This window comes from Artemia franciscana, chromosome 1, assembly GCF_032884065.1.
Source record: "Artemia franciscana chromosome 1, ASM3288406v1, whole genome shotgun sequence".
Taxonomy (NCBI): Eukaryota; Metazoa; Arthropoda; class Branchiopoda; order Anostraca; family Artemiidae; genus Artemia; species Artemia franciscana.
In genome coordinates this window covers 70307017-70326887 of record NC_088863.1, presented here as the reverse complement: position 1 = coordinate 70326887, position 19871 = coordinate 70307017, and the positions used below count along the sequence as shown (strand labels likewise).

At 36.3% G+C, this 19871-nt stretch overlaps 1 long non-coding RNA gene across 2 annotated transcripts in view; it reads left to right on the top strand.

Moving 5' to 3' along the window:
* The window catches only part of LOC136033480 (uncharacterized), a 41193-nt gene extending 28665 nt beyond the window's left edge, over positions 1-12528 (top strand). Inside the window, exons 2-4 of one of the 2 annotated variants that reach the window (XR_010618933.1) lie at positions 6862-7040; positions 8779-8895; positions 12045-12528. This is a non-coding gene — a long non-coding RNA (uncharacterized LOC136033480). Of the gene's footprint in view, positions 1-6861; positions 7041-7133; positions 7362-8778; positions 8896-12044 lie in introns of those variants that run through there. The other variant, XR_010618934.1, reaches the window with a different exon arrangement.
* The last annotated feature ends 7343 nt before the right edge of the window (positions 12529-19871 follow it).

Here is a 19871-nt window from a genome sequence, read left to right as displayed (position 1 = left end):
GGGCTGAAATTCACAAGTTAAGGTCCCCTAGGGCCCAGGAGCTTATCCGCGAAATTTCAGCTTGATCCGATAACTCCTTCCCTGTTTTCCAGAAACCACGCATAGCCACTTAATCTTCATATTCTTTTTTTTCCTCGACGCCTACAGGTCACAGCCGACATCGGATCTGGGTGTACGAAGACTCACTCGATGCGGAATTCTCCGAGTAAGTTTCCTTGAAAGTTTCGTAGGAAAATCTTAACCCCCCGAAAGTTTCGACCCCCCAACCCCCCCCCCCCCCTTTAACGTTGTCCGATCGGGCTGAAATTCACAAGTTAAGGTCCCCTACGGCCCAGGAGCTTATCCGCGAAATTTCAGCTCGATCCGATAACTCCTTCCCTGTTTTCCAGAAACCACGCATTAGCCACTTAATTAACCAATTTCAAACAGTTCGTGGTAACGAACTGTAGTAAGGAGCGACCCGGCTCAATAGTAACCAAAACTCTAAAAAATGGAATTTTGATACCAATACCTACATCAAAAGAATCGCATTTTAATGCTGATTTTGAATATATAAGTTTCATCAAGTTTAGTCTTACCCATCAAAAGTTACGAGCCTGAGAAAATTTGCGTTATTTTAGAAAATAGGGGGAAACGCCCCCTAGAAGTCATAGAATCTTGACGAAAATCACACCATCAGATTCAGCGTATCAGAGAACCCTACTATAGAAGTTTCAAGCTCCTATCTACAAAAATGTGGAATTTTGTATTTTTTGCCAGAAGGCAGATCCCGGATGCGTGTTTATTTGTTTTTTTGTTTTCTTGTTTTTTTTTGTTTTTTTCCCAGGGGTTATCGTATCGACCCAGTTGTCCTAGAATGTTGCAAGAGGGCTCATTCTAACGGAAATGAAAAGTTCTAGTGCCCTTTTTAAGTGACCAAAAAAATTGGAGGGCACCTAGGCCCCCTCCCACTCTAATTATTTTCCCAAGGTCAACGGATCAAAATTCTGAGATAGCCATTTTATTCAGTGTAGTCGAAGAGCCTTATAACTATGTCTTTGGGGACGACTTACTCCCCCACAGTCCCCGTGGGAGGGGCAACAAGTTACAAACTTTGACCAGTGCTTACATATAGCAATGGTTATTGGGAAGTGTACAGGCATTTTCAGGAGGATTTTTTTGGTTGGGGGAGGGGTTGAGAAGAGGGGATATGCTGGGGGAACTTTCCATCGATAATTTGTCCTGGGGGAAGAAAATCCCCATGAAGGGAGCGCAGGATTTACTAGCATTAAAAAAAAAACAATTAAAAAATAAATATGAAAAAGTTCTTTCAGCTGGAAGTAAGGAGCAGCATTAAAACTTAAAACGAACAGAAATTATTACCCATTTGAGGGGCTCACCTCCTCCTAATACCTCGCTCTTTACGCTAAAGTATTTTTAGTAATTTCAACTATTTATTCTACGGCTTTTGTGATTCTGGGGTCATTCTTAATGAATTGGGACAAAATTTAAGCGTTAGTGTAAAGAGCGAGGATCTGACAAGGGGGCGAGCCCCTTCATATATGTAATAAAAATATGAGAATACAAAAGTTCTTTACGTAAGCTAATTTATAAGTTACATAAATCTTTTACTAATAAAAATATTCGTAAAAAATTAAAAATTCTAGTTGCCTTTTTAATTAACCAAAAAATCGGAGGGCAACTAGGCTTCCTCCCCCGCTCTTTTTTCTCAAAATCATTTGATCAAAATTATGAGAAAGCTATTTAGCCAAAAAAAAAATGCAAATTTTGTTTTAATTATTCCTCTGCGGAGAGCCAAAATCAAAACATGCATTGATTCAAAAACGTTCAGAAATTAAATAAAAAAAACAAGTTTTTTTAACTGAAAGTAAGGAGCGACATTAAAACTTAAAACGACCAGAAATTACTTCGTATATGAAAGAGGCTGCTTCCTCATCAACGCCCCGCTCTTTACGCTAAAGTTTTTTACTGTTTTAAAAAGAAGAATTGAGAGAAAGAGTCAAACTTTAGCGTAAAGAGCGGGGCGTTGATGAGGAAGCAGCCTCTTTCATATATGAAGTAATTTCTGGTCGTTTTAATTTTTAATGTCGCTCCTTACTTTCAGTTAAAAAAACGTGTTTTTTTTATTTAATCTCCATAAGAGCCCATGTTAATTTGAAATTTTTGAAATTTATTTAAAAGTTATATTTATACACATGCAGGTCGTTAGCTCAGTCGGTAGAGCGTGGGACATTTAATCCTCGGGTCAGGGGTTCAAGTCCCTTATCGGACGGTTTTGTTTTCACAAAATATGAAAAAACTTCGTTTTCTTAAAGAGTTAAAGAGGCTGCGTCCCAAAGTCGAACCTTTAAACGTACAGGAATTAGGAGAGGCAGTCCTAATTCCTGTACGAGGAGTACAGGAATTATTAAATTACATCCACCACGGATTGTAGAAAAACGTACAGAAATAATATGAAAAAAACTTCGTTTTCTTAAAGAGTTAAAGAGGCTGCGTCCCAAAGTCGAACCTTAAAACGTACAGGAATTAGGAGAGGCAGTTGGGGGGCTGCCGCCCCCCAAATCCCCCGCTTTTAAAGACTCTTTTGTACAGGTTTTTTGTTTTGTTAATTAAAAGAGGGCCTTTCCTAAGCCAAGAGCGGGGGGTCAGTTATTTAAAAGTTATATTAGTAGGGGGCGGCAGGGCAGCCCCCCACAACAAAAAAACCTGTACAAAAGAGTCTTTAAAAGCGGGGGATTTGGGGGGCGGCAGCCCCCCAACTGCCTCTCCTAATTCCTGTACGTTTTAGGGTTCGACTTTGGGACGCAGCCTCTTTAACTCTTTAAGAAAACGAAGTTTTTTTCATATTATTTTCGCAAATAAATAGGCTATATTAGCCATGGTTCAAATTTGATATAGATACGATGAAATTTGATATATACGATGAAATTTGGCAGGCTTGTCAGGACCGGACCAGATTAAATTAGAAAGAGTTGTTTTTCTGATTTGACCATTTGGAGGGGGGAGTGGGGTGCCGGTTAATTCGGAAAAAAATGAAGTATTTTTAACTTACGAACCGTTGATCAGATTTTAATGAAATTTGATGTTTGGAAGGATATTGTGTCTTAGAGCTGTTACTTTAAATCCTGACTGGATCTGGTGACATTAGGGGGAGTTGGGGGGGGACTTAAATTCTTGGAACACACTTAGAGTGGAGGGATCGGAATGAAACTTGGTGGGGGATAAAAGCACAAGTCTTAGATACATTATTGACATAACCAGAACGGATCCACTCTCTTTGGGGTAGTTGGGAGGGGGGTTAATTCTGAAAAATTAGAAAAAATGAGTTATTTTTAACTTACGAATGGGTGATCTGATCTCAATGAAATTTGATATTTTGAACGATATCGTGTCTCAAAGCTCTTATTTTCTAGTCCCGATCGGATCTGGTGACATTTCGGGGAGTTTAAATCCCGACCTAAAATCATGGAAAACGCTTAGATTGGAGGGATCGGGATGAAACTTGGTAGAAAAATAAGCAGAAGTCTTAGATACGTGATAATTGGAACGGATCCGTTCTACTGAAGGGGGGGGGGGGGGCGGGTAATTCTCAAAAATTAGAAAAATGACGTATTTTTAACTTACGAAGGAGTGATCGGATCTTCATGAAACTTCTTATTTAGAAGGACCTGGTAACTCAAATTTCTCATTTTAAATCTCAACCGGATCCAGCGTCATTGGGGGGGGGGGAAATCTTAGAAAATACTTAAAGCGGAGAGATCAGAATGAAACTGGATGGGGAGAATAAAAACCTGTCTAAGATACGTGACTGACATAACCGGACCGGATCTGCTCTCTGGTGGAGTTGGGGGGGGGGGGGTAATTCGAAAAAATGATGTATCTTTAACTTACGAAAGGGTGACCAGATCTTAATGAAATTTGATATTTAGAAGGATCTTGTGCCTTAAAGCTCTAATATCAAAGTCTGACCAGATCCTGTGACATTGGGGGAGTTGGAGGGGGAAACCGGAATTCTCGGAAAACGTGAAAATTGGGATATTTTTATCTTACGAATTGGCGATCGGATCTTAATGAAACTTGATAAATATAGAAGGATCTTAAGTCTCAGATGCTCTAGTTTCGACTCGAATTGGATCTGGGGACATAGAGGGTTGGAGAAGGGAAACAGAAATCCGGGAAAACGCTGAGATTGGAGAGATCGGGATGAAACTTGATGGGAAGAATAAGCACAAGTTCTAGATACGTGATTTACATAGTTGGAACGGATCCGTTCTCTTTGGAGGAGCGGGGGGGGGGGTGTTACTTTGGAAAAATTAGAAAAAATGAAGTAGTTTTAACTTACGAAAGGGTGGTGGGATCTTAATGAAATTTGATATTTAGAAAGAATTCATGTCTCAACTCTTATTTCAAATCCCGACCGGATCTGTTGACATTGGGGGTAGATGGAGGGGGAAATCTTGGAAAACTCTTGGAGTGGAGGAATCAGGATGAAGCTTGGTGGATAGAATAAGCAAATGTCCTTGATACGTGATTGACAGAACCGTACTGGATTCGCTCTCTTTGGGGGAGTTAGGGGGAGGGGTTCAGTGATTTGGCGAGTTTGGTGCTTTTGGGCGTGCTAGGACGATGAAAATTGGTAGGCGTGTCAGGGAGCTGCATAAATTGACTTGATAAAGTCGTTTTCCCGATTTGACTATTTGGGGAGGGAGGAGTGGGGGGCTGATTAATTTGAAAAACAAAAAAAATGTAGTATTTTCAACTTACGAACGGGTGATGGGTTCTTAATGAAATTTAATGTTTGGAAGGGTATTGTGGCTCAGTGCTCTTATTTGAAGTTCCGACCAGATCCGGTGACATTGGGAGGAGTTGGAAGGGGGGAACCTAAAATCTTGGAAAACGCTTAGAGTGGAGGGATCGGGATGAAACTTGGTGGAAAAAAATAAGCACAAGTCCTAGATACGTGATTGACATAACCGGAACGGATCTGCTCTCTTTGGGGGAGTTGCGGGGGGGATTGATTCTGAAAAATTAGTAAAAATGAGGTTTTTCAACTTACGAAGGAGTGATCGGATCTTTATGAAATTTGATATATGGAAGCATATTGTGTCTCAAAGCTCTTATTTTAAATCCCGACCGGATCTGGTGACATTGGGAGAAGTTGGTGGGGGGAGCCTAAAATTTTGGAAAACGCTTATAGTGGAGGGATCAGGATGAAGCTTGGCGGTGAAAATAATCATAAGTCCTACATAGGTGGATTGACATAACCGGAACGGATCCGCTCTCTTTGGGGGAGGAGGGTTTATTCTGAAAAATTAGAAAAATGAGGTATTTTTAACTTACGAATGAGTGATCGGATCTTAATGCAATATAATGTTTGGAAGGATATTATGTCTCAGAGCTCTTATTTTAAACCCCGACCGGATCCGGTGAAGGGGAAGTTGAGGGGGGAACCTAATATCTTGGAAATACATAGAGTGGAGGTATTGGGATGAAACTTGGTAGGAAAAATAATTACAAGTCCTACATACAGGAGTGACATAACCGGAACGTATCTGCTCTCTTTGGGGGTTGGGGGGGGAGGGTTAATTCTAAAAAAAGAACAAATGAGGTATTTTTAACTTACGAAAGAGTGATCGTATCTTAATGAAATTTCATATTTATAAGGACATCGAAACTCAGATCTCTTATTTTAAATCCCGACCGTATTTAGTGTCATTAGGAAGGGGGGAAATCTTTGAAAACGCTTAAAGCGGAGAGATCAGGATGAAACTTGGTGGAAAGAATAAGCACAAGTCTAAGATAGATTACTGACATAACCAGACTGGGTCCGGTTTCTTTGGTGGAGTTGGGGGGGGGGGGTATTTTGGAAAAATTAGAAATAAGGAGGTATTTGTAACTTACGAACGGGTAATCAGATCTTAAAGGAATTTGATATTTAGAAGGATCTTGTACTTTAGAGCTTTAATTTTAAATCCTGATCATATCCAGTGACATTGATGGGAGTTGGAAGGGGAAGACCGAAATTCTTGGAAAGCGTGAAAAACAAGGTATCTTACGAATGGGTGATCGGATCTTAATGAATTTGGATATTTAGGAGGACCCCGTGACTCAGAGCTCTTATTTTAAATCCCAACAGGCATTAAGCCTCTGATTTTCCTTTTAAAGCAATCTATTGATTCTCATAATTTTGCTAGAGCTCATACCATTTGAGTTCTTGGCACTTGGCTCTTCCGACCTCGTCAGAAGTGCCATATGAGCTCTTAGCTCTTGTTAAATGTTGCATCTGTTTAAATATGTTTAAAAGGTAGTAAAACATCCGATAAGAGTTATTTTTTCGGTAAAAATAAAAAAATGTTAGCTGTCGCTAATTTACCAAGGACAACTACACCTTTAAAGGTAAACTACTGTATATTTTGCTTAATCCGTTTGGTCCTTTACTATATGCTTTTATCTTATTTTCTGTTGTTTCTTGCCCATTTTCTTTCTTTTAATTTGATGCCCTCTACTGCCAATAACTGAATCAATTTTTGGCAATTTTTCGACAAGGATAAGTTTCAGTGACAGTTTTGGTGTCGCTCCTAAGCCATTTTTAAATCTTGCATTTTTTTTTTAAGTATGTTTAAAAGGTTGCAAAACATTCAATAAGTTTTTTTTTACGTGCAAGTAATATTATAACTCTGCTTGGTTAAAAGGATGTATCTGACAATAGTGAATTCAATGGGGTAAATATCGCATCCTTACGATTGTTAGCCTTGTACTGCTTTCACGACTGTAGGCTTGTCACAAAATCGCAGGTTTCACAGTGAACATAAGGCTTAAACATTTGAAAAGAGATATCAACCTTATTAAATATTATTTTAGGCTGATCTCTGGGATTTGAGTGACAGTGTTTAATGACACATTTAATGGCAGTTTAGTGTGCCAGTGCTATTCAAACCAAGTCAGAAAGTTTAGTTGCCAAAGCTTTGATTGGTCTCTTAAGATATGCAGATTTGGTACCCGTTGATTGACTTTTCCTAGAGGCTGGAAAATACGCACAGGTAGTGTTTTAAAATTTTTTTAAGGAGAATTTAAAGTAATTATCTATTGTTTCTTTTATGACGGAATGAATAAATTAGCTACAGTGACTATTAACTTTATGGTAACAAAAACAAATATTCATTTGAAGTTTGTTTTATATTCTGTTTTTATGAGAGACAACTTCCGTCATTGACGGAAATTTGATCTCTGCTAAAATATATATTTAGTACTTTTGTGAAATTTCATCAGTATAAATTTTTCGTCAGAAGTTCACAATGACTAAATGTATAATCGCAATGACAGCCATTTTACCAGTTTTTCTTTTTGCAGGAAGAGCATTTGTAAGTGAATTTTAACTCATCTAAGGCAGGTACCTACATAACAATTTATTTCGAGGAGGGATGGGGTGCGTAGCCTAAGCTCGTACAAAAATCCTTGTCACTTGAGGGGGATGAACCCAGGTTCATCCCTTCACAACTTGTAGCCGTTCCCCCAGGGATTGTTGGGGATTAATTCGTCCCCAGAGACGTAGTTTTTAGATTCTTCGACTATGCTGAGCAAAATGGCTATCTGAAAATTTTGATCGGGTGTCATTGTGAAAAAATAAGTGTTGGAAGGCACTTTATTGCCCTCCATTTTTATGCTCACTTAAAAAGGGCACTACAACTTTAAATTTAAGTTCAAATGAGCCATCTGAGGATATTCTAGGACAACTGGGCCGTTACAATCATCCCTGGAAAAAAAAAACGAAAAAAAACAACACATAAACACGCATTTTTCCTCTGGCAAAAAAACAAAATTCGAAGTTTGCAGATAGGATCTTAAGACCTCTACAGTAGAGTTTTATGATATGCTGAATATGATGGTGTGACTTTAATTAAAATTTTAGGGCTTTTAGGGGATGTTTTCCCCTTTTTTAGAAAATTAGGTAAATATTCTCAGGCTCGTAACTTCTTATGGGTAAGACTATAGTTATATATTTAAAATCAGCATAGAAATCAAACTCTTGATGTATCTATTGGTATCAAAATTCTGTATTTTTAGTTTTGGTTTCTATTGAGCCGGGTCGCTTCTTATTTACAGTTCATTAACATGAACTGTTTGATTATGAAAACTACTGAAAGTTTTATCGATATGGATCCACTTTTTTCTTTAAATGATTAAAGAAAGTTTTGAACAGTTTGTGGTAACAAACTGTAGCAAGGAGCGACCCGGCTCAATACTAACCGAAACTCTAAAAACGGAATTTTGATACCAATAGTTACATTATTACCAATAATGATACCAATAGTTACATTATTTTATTATTATTTAATACTTGAGATGATTCCTGAAAATTTCATTTGCCTGGCTCTGGAACTTTCTTGGTGATATAAAACAAAATCTTGGTGATATAAAACAAGAACTTTAGCGGAAAGAGTCAGGCATTGACAAGGGGTTGAACCCCTTCATATACGTAATAATTTCTCTTCGTTATAAGGTTTAACGTTATTCCTTACTTTCAGTTGAAAAACTTGGTTTTTATAGTATTATTTAATATTCGAGATGATTCCTGAAAGTTTCATTTGCCTGGTTCTGCAACTTTCTTGGTGATATAATACAAAATCTATCCAAAAAATGATTAATGACCCTCTATTATATATTTTTATGAATAAATATTATTTTCATTTGAACAAATAAGTTTTTATTTTTAAATTTTTCATTTTTATTCAAATTTTTTATTTTTTAATTTAAAAAATTTAATTTTTATTATTTCAGCCTCAGACTTTCAATATGCCGCAGCATAATGTGTTCAATATGCCGCCGGTGATTAACCAGCGCCCAGTTAATCCTTATCAATGGTTTCCATGGATTCAACGTCAAATTCCTGGAACTGTAGGTTCTTCTTTTTTTTTTAAAGACAATCACAAATGAGCAGTATTTATCCGATTTTCGGTACCACTTTCAACTATGCTTTATTGAAAATTCATCGTCACAGTTCACTTTTTTAAGTTTTTCTGCTTCTCATTATTCTCATTGCTCTGAGAAGTTTTTTTTTGAGAAAGCCATAAATAGGAAGTTTTTATCTGATTTTCGGGACAAATTTCAAATCTGTTTAAAAGACTATTCGTCGTGACATTTCGGTCTTTTAGATTGCTTCTGCTTCTAATAGGCTTTCTTTGTACACCAAGGATGGTTTGGCGGAGGCTCTGCTTCGCATCCTGTGTAATGTATATCTGAAAAACCAATGTAACTAAGCAAACTGATGCTATTTCTTAATGGTTATAGGATTATACGAAACTAGCGCTTTACTGAAAACATAAGAAAAAGGAATGTTGGAAAAAGGAACATTTGGGTGTTTATTCGGTACATAAACACCCAAAGGGGCTTTAGGTTTCCATTGTAAAAAAAAAATTCTATTTTGTTTTGTGTAATCAGTTAAGCTTTAGTTTTGCGTAATCCTATAAACATAGGGACATATTATGAGTCGGTTTACTTGCACTAGTGTCATAAATACTTGCTATATAACCCACGAAGAAATAATTTTTGCTCTCTTTGAATCTCGACTGCACCCATTACATCCATCTAAAAAACTATAATTTTTGCTCGCTGGTACTTTAAACAAAACAAAAGTTTGACTTGGTAACAGGAGAGTATCTAGGATTTATGCTAAGGGGGTGTTAAAACACAAACTTTAAAAAATGTATCAATAAGAAAATTATATACATTATTGTTAATTTTTACGAGTTGGACTAAAATATAAGGGGGGTAAGGGTGTAACCCAAGAACTTGAGAAATGAAAAAATGAAAATTACGCTTCTACGAGGCGAACAAAAACCTCTGGGGGGGGGGGTCAACTCAACCGTCTGATGGAAATGAAAGAAAGGAAAATTACTCTTTTACGAGTCGGATGCATCTTCGGGGTGGGGGAGGGGGGTCAACACAACAACTTGAGAGAAATGAGAATTACAATCTTACGAGTTGGGTGAAAACCTCAAGGGTGGGGGGGTCAACCCAGCAACTCGAGAGAAATAAAATGAAGGAGAATGTTTTTTTACGAGGAGGATAAGAACTCCCAGGGAGGGGGTTCAACCTAACAATTTGAGAGAAATAAAAGAAAAGAGATATTGCGGGAGGGGTTAACCCAACTATTTGGGAGAAGTGAAAGGAATGAGAAATATTAGCAGTAATTGATTTTTTGTCAATGCTTGTAGCATAGAAAATGGTCATCCTGACTATCTGTGTTATCAATTTCTGAATATTGTGCTTTGAATTCTATAAGAGTTACAAATGAGTAAAACAAACGCAAAATAAAAAAGGAAGATCACTTGGCAATTTCATATTCTGTATTCAATCTGTATCCAAGCACATGGATACAAATGCTTGTGCAAGCACTAGATACAAGGAAACCAGTTCAGTTTTTTTCAGTTCACTGGGGTTTATTAAAAAAAATAAATATAACAGTCATAACATAGATAACATCTCATCTCTATGCAAAAAATGCAAAGGTGCATTTTATATAAGTTTTTCAATAATTTTTTTTTTTAATGAATTAAGTAGTTCCTAGTAAATTTTGGTTTTCTTGGTTTCATCACGTTTGATAGTTCAGGTGGTTTCAAAGAATCATCATTTGCATTCTCATCGCTATCATTTTCAATTTTGACAAGTTTTTGATTATTGCTGCTGCTTATCTTCTAATCCCATTTTTTATCTTCTTCATTTTGGATTTTCTTTACTTCAAACAATTTGCCGATGCCCTTTGCATTAGCTGCCCTTAATGGTCTAGTCTTACATGATGGTATGGGTTGTATATATGTTCAGGTGTTAGAACAAAAACTTGTTTTTCTTCCAACAAATTATTATTTTTAATTCTTGTGAGTTTTTGTTTCTTGGGTCTTGTCACATTTAATGGTCCAGGTTTTTGATTTTTTACCCGTTGAGAATTTAATGCCAAATCCCTTTGCTTTTTCTTTCCTCAATATTGGGCCTTTCAACTATGATGAACAAAATGGCTATTTGAAAATTTTGATTGAGTAACTTTGAGAAAGTAGGGGAGTGGAATGGGGGTTAGTTGCCCTCCAATCTTTTTGGGCACTTAAAAAGGGCACTAGAACTTTAATTCCGTTCAAATGTGCCCTTTCCCGATATTCTCTAATAAATGAACACATATCCGTGATCTTTCTTCTGGAAAAATAAAAAATTTGACATTTTTGTGGATGAGAGTTTGAAACTGCTTCAATTGGGTTCTTGGATACGCTGAATCGGGTGATTTATCTGTCTTATGGGTGTTTCCCTTTTCCAAAAATCCGGCAAATTTTTTCAGGCTTCTAGCTTATAATGGGTGACACTAGACATAATTAATTTTACATATTTGGAATCATTATAATAAGCCAATTCTGTTTTTATATCTACTCATATCTTCGAAAATAAGTTTTGTAGGGTTTCGGTTACTATTGAGCCACGTCACTCCTTACACACAGTTGGTCACCAAGAAATTCTTGGCTGAAAAAATATTTTTAGTGAATTCTGTTTGGTACTTTTGAAAAAAACCTTCTTGTTGGTCCAATTAAACGAACATACTGTTTCAGAAGTCGTTTTATTCAGATGGATTGTTGTTGTATTTGTTGGTATCAGCAACCTAGTAAATCATGACTAGATTAGTACCATCTAATTAAGAAAATTAGAATTAGCGTCTAATTAGGACAAAACAGAGTGATTTGAGCTACATATTAACATATACAACAATCATCATTTGTAGGTTCATTCTACTGATTATCGATTACTGATTAATCAATAGTAATTTTTTTGATGACGATCGCTGTATATATATGATAGAAATATCTGGAATTTTGAACCTTTTTTTTCTCTGTCTAAATAAATGAATTTATCCCCAATTGAAAATTTATTTGTTTGTCATAGATAGCCATTGTGGTGCAAGAAGAAAATACCTAATTTAAGGTGTTACGTCAAAAATTGTCCAAAAACCTTTTGAATGTAAGACTATCTTTTATCTCCAATCGATTAACGTCCTTTTTCTTTTCTAGGTTGAAAATTAAGAGAGCTGAGCAGTAAATTTCGAAACTAAATCTGTAAGGTCTGTATACCTGTTGCCGTCTTTTTGTGTGTTGCATTTATTTTCACATACAAAGGCGTTGCAACAGGCGTGGCGCTTATAATTATAAAGTTTAAATAAAAACCAAGGGTTCTCAACCTTAAGTAAAGTTAATTTTCAGTAAAACTATTTCTTTTTATCTTCTTTTGTTTTATTTTAAAAGAAATGGAACCCTTAACATTTTTAAATCTGTTATTATTTTGCTCATCCCTTGCTAAATGGATTTACTGCTCATCTAAGCTCTTCTACTCTTTACGTGGCTTCTCCGCCTCAGCCAAGGAGCCGCTTCCTGAGTCAAGAAACAAACAAACAAAAGAATCACAGACATTTTTTACAAATTACAGAAGAATTTTCTTATGTAGTTTCTATAATTGTGTTAATAAAGTTTTATGTTTTCATCCTGTTTTGGTATATTTCACCTAACTTCACTTCTTGAATGGGGTCGCTATAATACAGAAGTACCTATATACTTAGGGACAGAATAACCCCCGATGTCGTTGGGGAGAGGGCTTTGGTTCAGAGGGTAGAGGGTAAGTTCAGAAATTTGCCCATTGTTCACGTATCGTATTTATTATTTAGAAGTTAATACATTTTTTGGGTGGTGGTGGGGTGATTGTAGTTGGTTTTCATATCGAGAATTTTCTGTGGAGAGAGAAATTGACGGGGGACTAACTTTTTAGGGGAAAATTTACATTGGGGGGATTTGACAGAGTTCTTGCGCGAAATTCTTTTTAATTGTCTTACTTTCCTTTTACAAACTGAATTTTTCATGCAAAGATCATTCAATCCATCAATTTATTGATACTAAAAGAAAAAACTATTACAAAAGAAAAGTGGCTACTAGGCCCCGAGAAGCTTTACTTGTAATGGACTACAAAGAATAAGAATAAAACACTATTATAAAATATATACAAAAACAAAACAAAATACACTGGAACACAACAAGGACAATGAATAGATAGGATATTTAACAGATAGAAGATTTAGAAGGAGATTTACATATAGCTGATAATGATTTTAAAAGAGAGAAGAGACATACAAATTAAGAAATGATTAATAAAGAGAGAGAAAAATTATTGAATTGGAAAGACCCGACGAAATAATGCCTTTGCAGAAAGAAAAAGAGGGACATCCGAAGGGATGGAGTTCCATAATTGAATTGATATATATACTGGAGACCTCTGGGCTGCTGTAGAAGATCGTTTTGGTAAAATAAATCGTCGAGAAGAATTACGTAAAGAAGAAGGGGGCAACCTCTTATAATTCAGAATAATTTCTGTTCGTTTCGAGGTTTAATGTTGTTCCTTACTTTCAGTAAAAAAAAAATTGTAATTCAGTTTCTTATAACAAATATCCAAGGCAAACCCAGAAAAACATACTTTCAAATTTAATTGCCAGCGATAAATTTTCTTGGCAACGTATAAGACCTTGGCAAGGTTTACTTCAAAATTACCGACAAATTTCTTTATAATTTAGTTGTTTATATATCCATAGCATCTGCCCCCCCTCCCGCATATTTTCCAAGAATATTCTAAATTTTAGAAGGAGTACTCTGGTCGATCTCAAAGAAAAAATAACAATAATGGCTTACATTTCAAACAACGTCTATTTAAAGAGGAACCATAATTATTTTTATCAAGTTCAAATACAGCTTAAGTATTGCGACTTCGACCTAAATTTTTTGTTCTTTACTTTGGCAAAGGTGATATCCACGTGGAAATTTCAACCACCACAAAAAATCCTATTGTTCTGATATGCTTTGTTAAGTCAGACTGCCTTTTAGCCCCCAGACACAGTTGATATTTTTATATGTGTAAAGGATAGTATTGCAGTTGACATATCTGGCACAAAGAAATAAAATGCTTGGCAAAACTAACATCCGATAGGAAAAGGGTGCATTCAAACAAAAACTAAAGGTCTTGTGCCCTTTCTTAGTAAACAAAAAGTTTTGAAGGCAGCTAGCCCCCAGACACAGTTGAAATTTCTTAGAGATATAAAGGATAGTATTGCAGTGGATACATCAGGCAGAATAAAAACGTGCGTGGTAAAACAAAACAGACAGGAAAACTAAAGGTCACTTAGCCCTTAGTGATGAGATAAGAATTGAAACACTTACTATAAACAACTGACCAGGAAAAAACTGTAAGCTATAGAGGAAAAATATAAAGATGACAAAAAAACGTCAATGAAACGGAAATTGCCGTCTAATACATTACAGAACGGGCTAGCTTATTTCTTACTCTACTATTAAATAAAAACAACAATTTTTTTTAACTAAAAGTTATGAGCGTCATTAAAACTTAAAACGAACAGATATTACTCCTCATATGAAAAGGGATTTTCCTCCTCAACGGCCCGCTCTTTACGCTAAAGTTTGACTCTTTCTCTTAACTTTACTTTTTAAAATAGTAAAAAAAATTTAGTGTAAAGAGCTGGGTGTAGAGGGGAAAAGCCCTTTTCATATACGGAGTAATTTCTGTTCGTTTTAAGTTTTAATGTCGCTTTGTTTTTTTTTTTTCTATTTAATTTCTGGACATTTTTGAATTAATGCATGTTTTGATCTTGGCTCTCCGCACAAAAATAATTAAAACGAAATTTGTATATTTTTTTTTGGGTAACTAACGTAACGATCTTCCATATTCGTATGCTTTTATTGTGTATATGACGGGGTTCAACCCCTCGTCAATACTTTTCTCTTGAGACTAAAGTTTAAATTTTGTCCCAATTCTTTAAGATTGACCCCTGAGTCACAAAGTCCAAAGAATAGATAGTTGAAATTACTAAAAATACTTTAGCCTAAAGAGCTTGGTATTACGAGGAAGTAAACCTCTCATATGCATAATAATTTGTGTTTGTTATAAGTTTTAATGATGCTCCTTACTTTCAGTTGAAAAACTTTTCATGTTTAGTTTTTCATTGTTTTTTGTTAACAATGCTAGAGGGTCCTGCACCCCCTTCGTTGAAATTCTCTTCCCTCATGACAAATTCCTCCATAGAAAGATCCTCGTACGTAACCCCCTATCAACTTCTCCCCCCCAAACCAAAAAAAAATCCCCCTTGAAACGTCTGAATCTTGTTTCCCTTTTTAACTTCGCCGTTTCCAAATGATCTGATATTTTGTGGATTGCCAGAAAAGGCACTTGGCAACTCCCCCTTTTAAGATTGGTCCGTTGAATATGCAATTTTTGTGTTCAGAAGAAGAATGTATTGATGTTTCTGTTAATGCAAAATTTGAACTAAAAGTAGGTTTAACTACCAAGGCCTGGTTCAAGCATTTAAGTGATCAACCTAAATAATAATCTGTATTTCAATAGAATAAAGCGATTAGATTGTTGGGTAATTATTTTATAGGTTGTTTTGACACAGTAGGCTATGTTGCTTCAAGTGCTTGAGAGCAAGGGCGTATCCAGGATATTTGTTTAAGGGTGGTGGTATTTTTTTGGAGGGAGTTTACAGAAAAACACATGACTTATTTTGTTCATGTGCAACATAGTTACGTTCTTATGAGTTGAGCCTTTTTTGGATTAGGGGGGGGGGGTATCAAACCCGGTAGCCCTCTCTCTAGATACGGCCTGGTCTAAGAGGGATTTACTCAGGATGAATTCATTACTAAGCCTATTTCGCCTAACAATTTTGGAAGTGCCAAAGATAATGGGAAATTTAAGATAAGATATTGATCTTCGGGGATTTAACATGAGAGGATTAAGATTAAACATTCCAACTTAAAAAACAGTTGTAGCGTCTGGTGACTTCATTAAAAATGCAGAAAAATCCAAATAAACTTGGGTATTTATTGTAGCTAATCACCAATAGGATTAGGCTATTAGGTACTTGTTATTTATTCAAAACACACTCAAGAATTTTGATCTGTAAGATCTGACACAATCGGTTTGCCGCTCTGCAATTGTTTATGATTTGCTTTTTTTGAGTGAGAAAAACTAGGTATATTGTAATTAAATATTTAGGTACTAGTGTCTTATAGCCACCACACTCAAGTTGTGTCGAGAAGTGAAGTTTGGTTAATGCTAATGTAATAAAACAAAATACCGGTTTTTCAGACTATGGGGTGAAATTCATTCAGTTTGCGATCTGTGTTGATAGGAAATAGTGTCTGACCATGGATGCTAAAACGTCAATTTGGGATTTGTCAAGGACTGAAGATGAGGCAATTAGACTTTTTCATGATTAATTAAAAAAAAAATAAGTTTTTTCAATTGAAAGTAAGGATTGTCATTAAAACCTAAAACGAACGGAAATTACTCCGTATATGAAAGGGGCTACTCCCACCTAAATGCCCCGCTCTTTACGCTAAAGTTTGGCCCTTTCTCACAACTCTACTTTTTAAAACAATAGAAAAACTTTAGCGTAAAGAGTGGTGTGTTTAGGAGGGAGTAGCCCCTTTCATATACGGAGTAATTTCGGTTCGTTTTCAGTTTAATGCTGCTCCTTTTCTTTCAGTTAAAAAAACTTGCTTTTTTTAATTTAATATCTGAACGTTTTTGAATTAATAGTTGTTTTGATTTTGGCTCTCCGCACATAAATGATTAAAACGAACTTTGCATATTAATTTTTTGGTGGCAAAATGGCTTTCTCATTGTTTTGATTGGACGATTTTGAATAAGGGGGGGGGGGGTAGGAGGCCTATTTCCCTCCAATTTTTCGGTTACTTAAAAAGGCAACTATAATTTTTTTACGAACGTTTTTATGAGTAATAGATATACATAACCTACGAATTAGCTTACGTAACGAGGTTTTATATTCGTATATTTTTATTATGTATATGAGAGGGTTCGCCCCCCCCCGTGAATACTCGCTTTTTACACTAAAGCTTAAATTTTATCCCAATTCTTTAAGAATGACCCCGAATAACAAAGCTCGTAGAATAAATAGCTGAAATTACAAAAAAAAATACTTTAGCGTACAGAGCTAGGTATTTAGGAAGAGCTCAACCCCCTCATATGTGTAATAATTTTTGTTCATTTTAAGATTTTATGCTGCTCCTCATATCCAGTTGAAACAACTTTTTCATATTTATTTTCTTATTGTTTTTTTTTAAAGAATGCTAGAAGATCCTGCACCCCCTTGAAGGAATTTCTCTTCTCTCATGATATATTCTCCGTGGAAAGTAACCCCCTCCCTCGACCCCTTTCTCCAACAAGAAAAAACCCTGAAAACTTCTGTACACTTACCAATATCCATTTCCATATGTAAACAGTGGTCAAGGTTTATGACTTGCAGCCCCTCCCCCAGGGACTCTAGGGGAGTAATTCACCTCATAGACATAATTAATAGGTTTTTAGACTATGCTGAAAAAATATGGCTATCTAAAAAATTTTATCCGGTTACTTTAGGGAAAACGAGAGTGTGGGAGGGGCCTAGGTGCCCTCCAATTTTTGGTCACTTAAAAAGGGCACTAGAACTTTTAATTTCTGTTAGAATGATTTGGAGACATTGTAGGACCGCTGGGCTGATACGATGAGCCCTGGGGGAAAACCCCAAATAAACACGCACCCGTGATTGTTCTTCTGGCCAGAAATACAAAATTCCACATTTTTGTAAATAGGTACTCGAAACTTCTACAGTAGATTTCTCTGATAAGCTGAATGTGATGCTGTGATTTTCGATAAGATATTATTACGTTTAAGGGCGGTTTTCCCCTATTTTCCAGGCAAATTTTTCCTGGCTCGTAACTTTTGATGGGTAAGACTAAATTTGATGAAACTTGCAAATTTAACATAAACATAAAAATCCAATGCTTGTGTTGTATCTATTAATATCAAAATCCCGTTTTTATGGCACATGGTAAGCGATTGCAAATTCTGTCGGTTTGTCGGTCTGTCTGTCTGTCGGTCCCAGAATTGCTAGTTTAAGCACTTCCAGATTAGCTAGGACGGTGAAATTTGGCAGATGTATCAGGGACCAGACCACAGTAGTTTAGAAATAGTTTTACCGTTTCAACCATCTGGGGAGAGTGGGGGACGGTTAATTTAGAAAAATTTGAAAAAAATGAAACAATTTTAACTTACAAACGGGTGATCGGATCTTAATGAAATTTAATATTTACAAGGATATCGTGTCTCACAGGTTTTATTTTGAATCCTGACCCGATCCGGTGACACTGGGGGGAGTTGGAGGGGGAAACCTAAAATGTCAGAAAACGCTTAGTGTGCAGGGATCGTTATGAAACTTGGTGGAAAAACTAAAAACAAGTCCTAGAATTACGTTTTGACATAACCAGAACAGATCTGGTCTCTTAGTGGGAGTTGTGGGGGAGGCTTAATTCTGAAAAATTAGAAAACATGAGGTATTTTTAATTTACGAAAAAGTAATCTAATCTTAATGAAATTTCATCTTTAGAAGGTCTTCGTACCTCAGATCTCTTCTTTTAAATTCTGACTGGATCCAGTGTCATTGGGGGAGCTGGGGGGAAAACCGGAAATCCTGGAAAAGGCTTAGAGTGGAGGGATCACGATGGAGCTTGGTGGAAAGAAAAAGCACCAGTCCAAGATACGTGACTGACATAACCGGATCGGATACGCTCTCTTAGGGGGAGCTGTGGGGGGGGGGGTAATTCAGAAAAATTAGAAAAAATATTGTGTTTGTAACTTACGAACTGGTAATCAGATATTAATGAAATTTGTTGTTTAGAAGAATCATGGGCCTTAGAGCTCTCATTTCAAATCCCGACCAGATCTGGTGACATTGTGAGGGGTTTGAGGGAGAAACTGGAAGTCTTGGAAAACATGAAAATTATCTTTATCTTACGAATGGGTTATCGGATCCCTTGTCAATACCTCGATCTTTACCCTAAAGCTTAACTTTTGTCCCAATTTCTGAAGAATGCCCCTGAATCACAAAGGCCGTAGAATAAATAGTTGAACTTACTAAGAATACTTTAGCGTAAAGAGCGAGGTATTACGAGGAGGTGAACCCCTTATATGCGTAATAATTTCTGTTCGTTTTAAGTTTAAATGCTGTTCCTTGCTTTCAGTTGAAAAAACTTTTCATATTTATTTTTTCATTGTTTTTTCTTAATAATGCTGGAAAATCCTGCGCCCCCTTTATTGAAATTTTCTTCCCCCATGACAAATTCCTCCATGGAAATATCCTCCCACAAAACCCTCCCTTCAACTTCTCCTCCCCCAAAAACGAAAAATCCCCCTGAAAACGTCTGTACACTTCTCAATAACCATTGCTATATGTAATCACTGGTCAAAATTTATAGCTCGCAGCCCCTCCCACAGGGACTCTGGGGGAGTAAGTCGTCCTCAAAAACATAGTTACTAGGTTTTTTTGACTATGATGAATAAAATGGCTATCTCAGAATTTTGATCCGGTGACTTTGGGGAAAAACTGAGCGTGGGAGGGGGCCTAGATGCCCTCCAATTTTTTTGGTCGCTTAAAAAGGGCACTAGAACTTTCAAATCCCGTTAGAATAGGCCCTCTTGCAACATTCTAGGACCCCTAGGTTGATACGATCACCCCTGAAAAAAAAATAATAATAAAAACGCATCTGTGATCGGTCTTCTTGCAAAAAATACAAATATATGCACATTTTTGTAGATAGGACCTTGAAACTTCTCGAGTGGGGTTCTCTGATACGCTGAATGCGATGGTTCTGACTTTCGTTACGATTCTGTGACTTTTAGGGCGTATTTCCCAGTATTTTCTAAAATAAGGCAAATTTTCTCAGGTTTGTAACTTTTGATGGGTAAGACTAAACTTAATGAAACTTATATATTCCAAATTAGTATTAAAA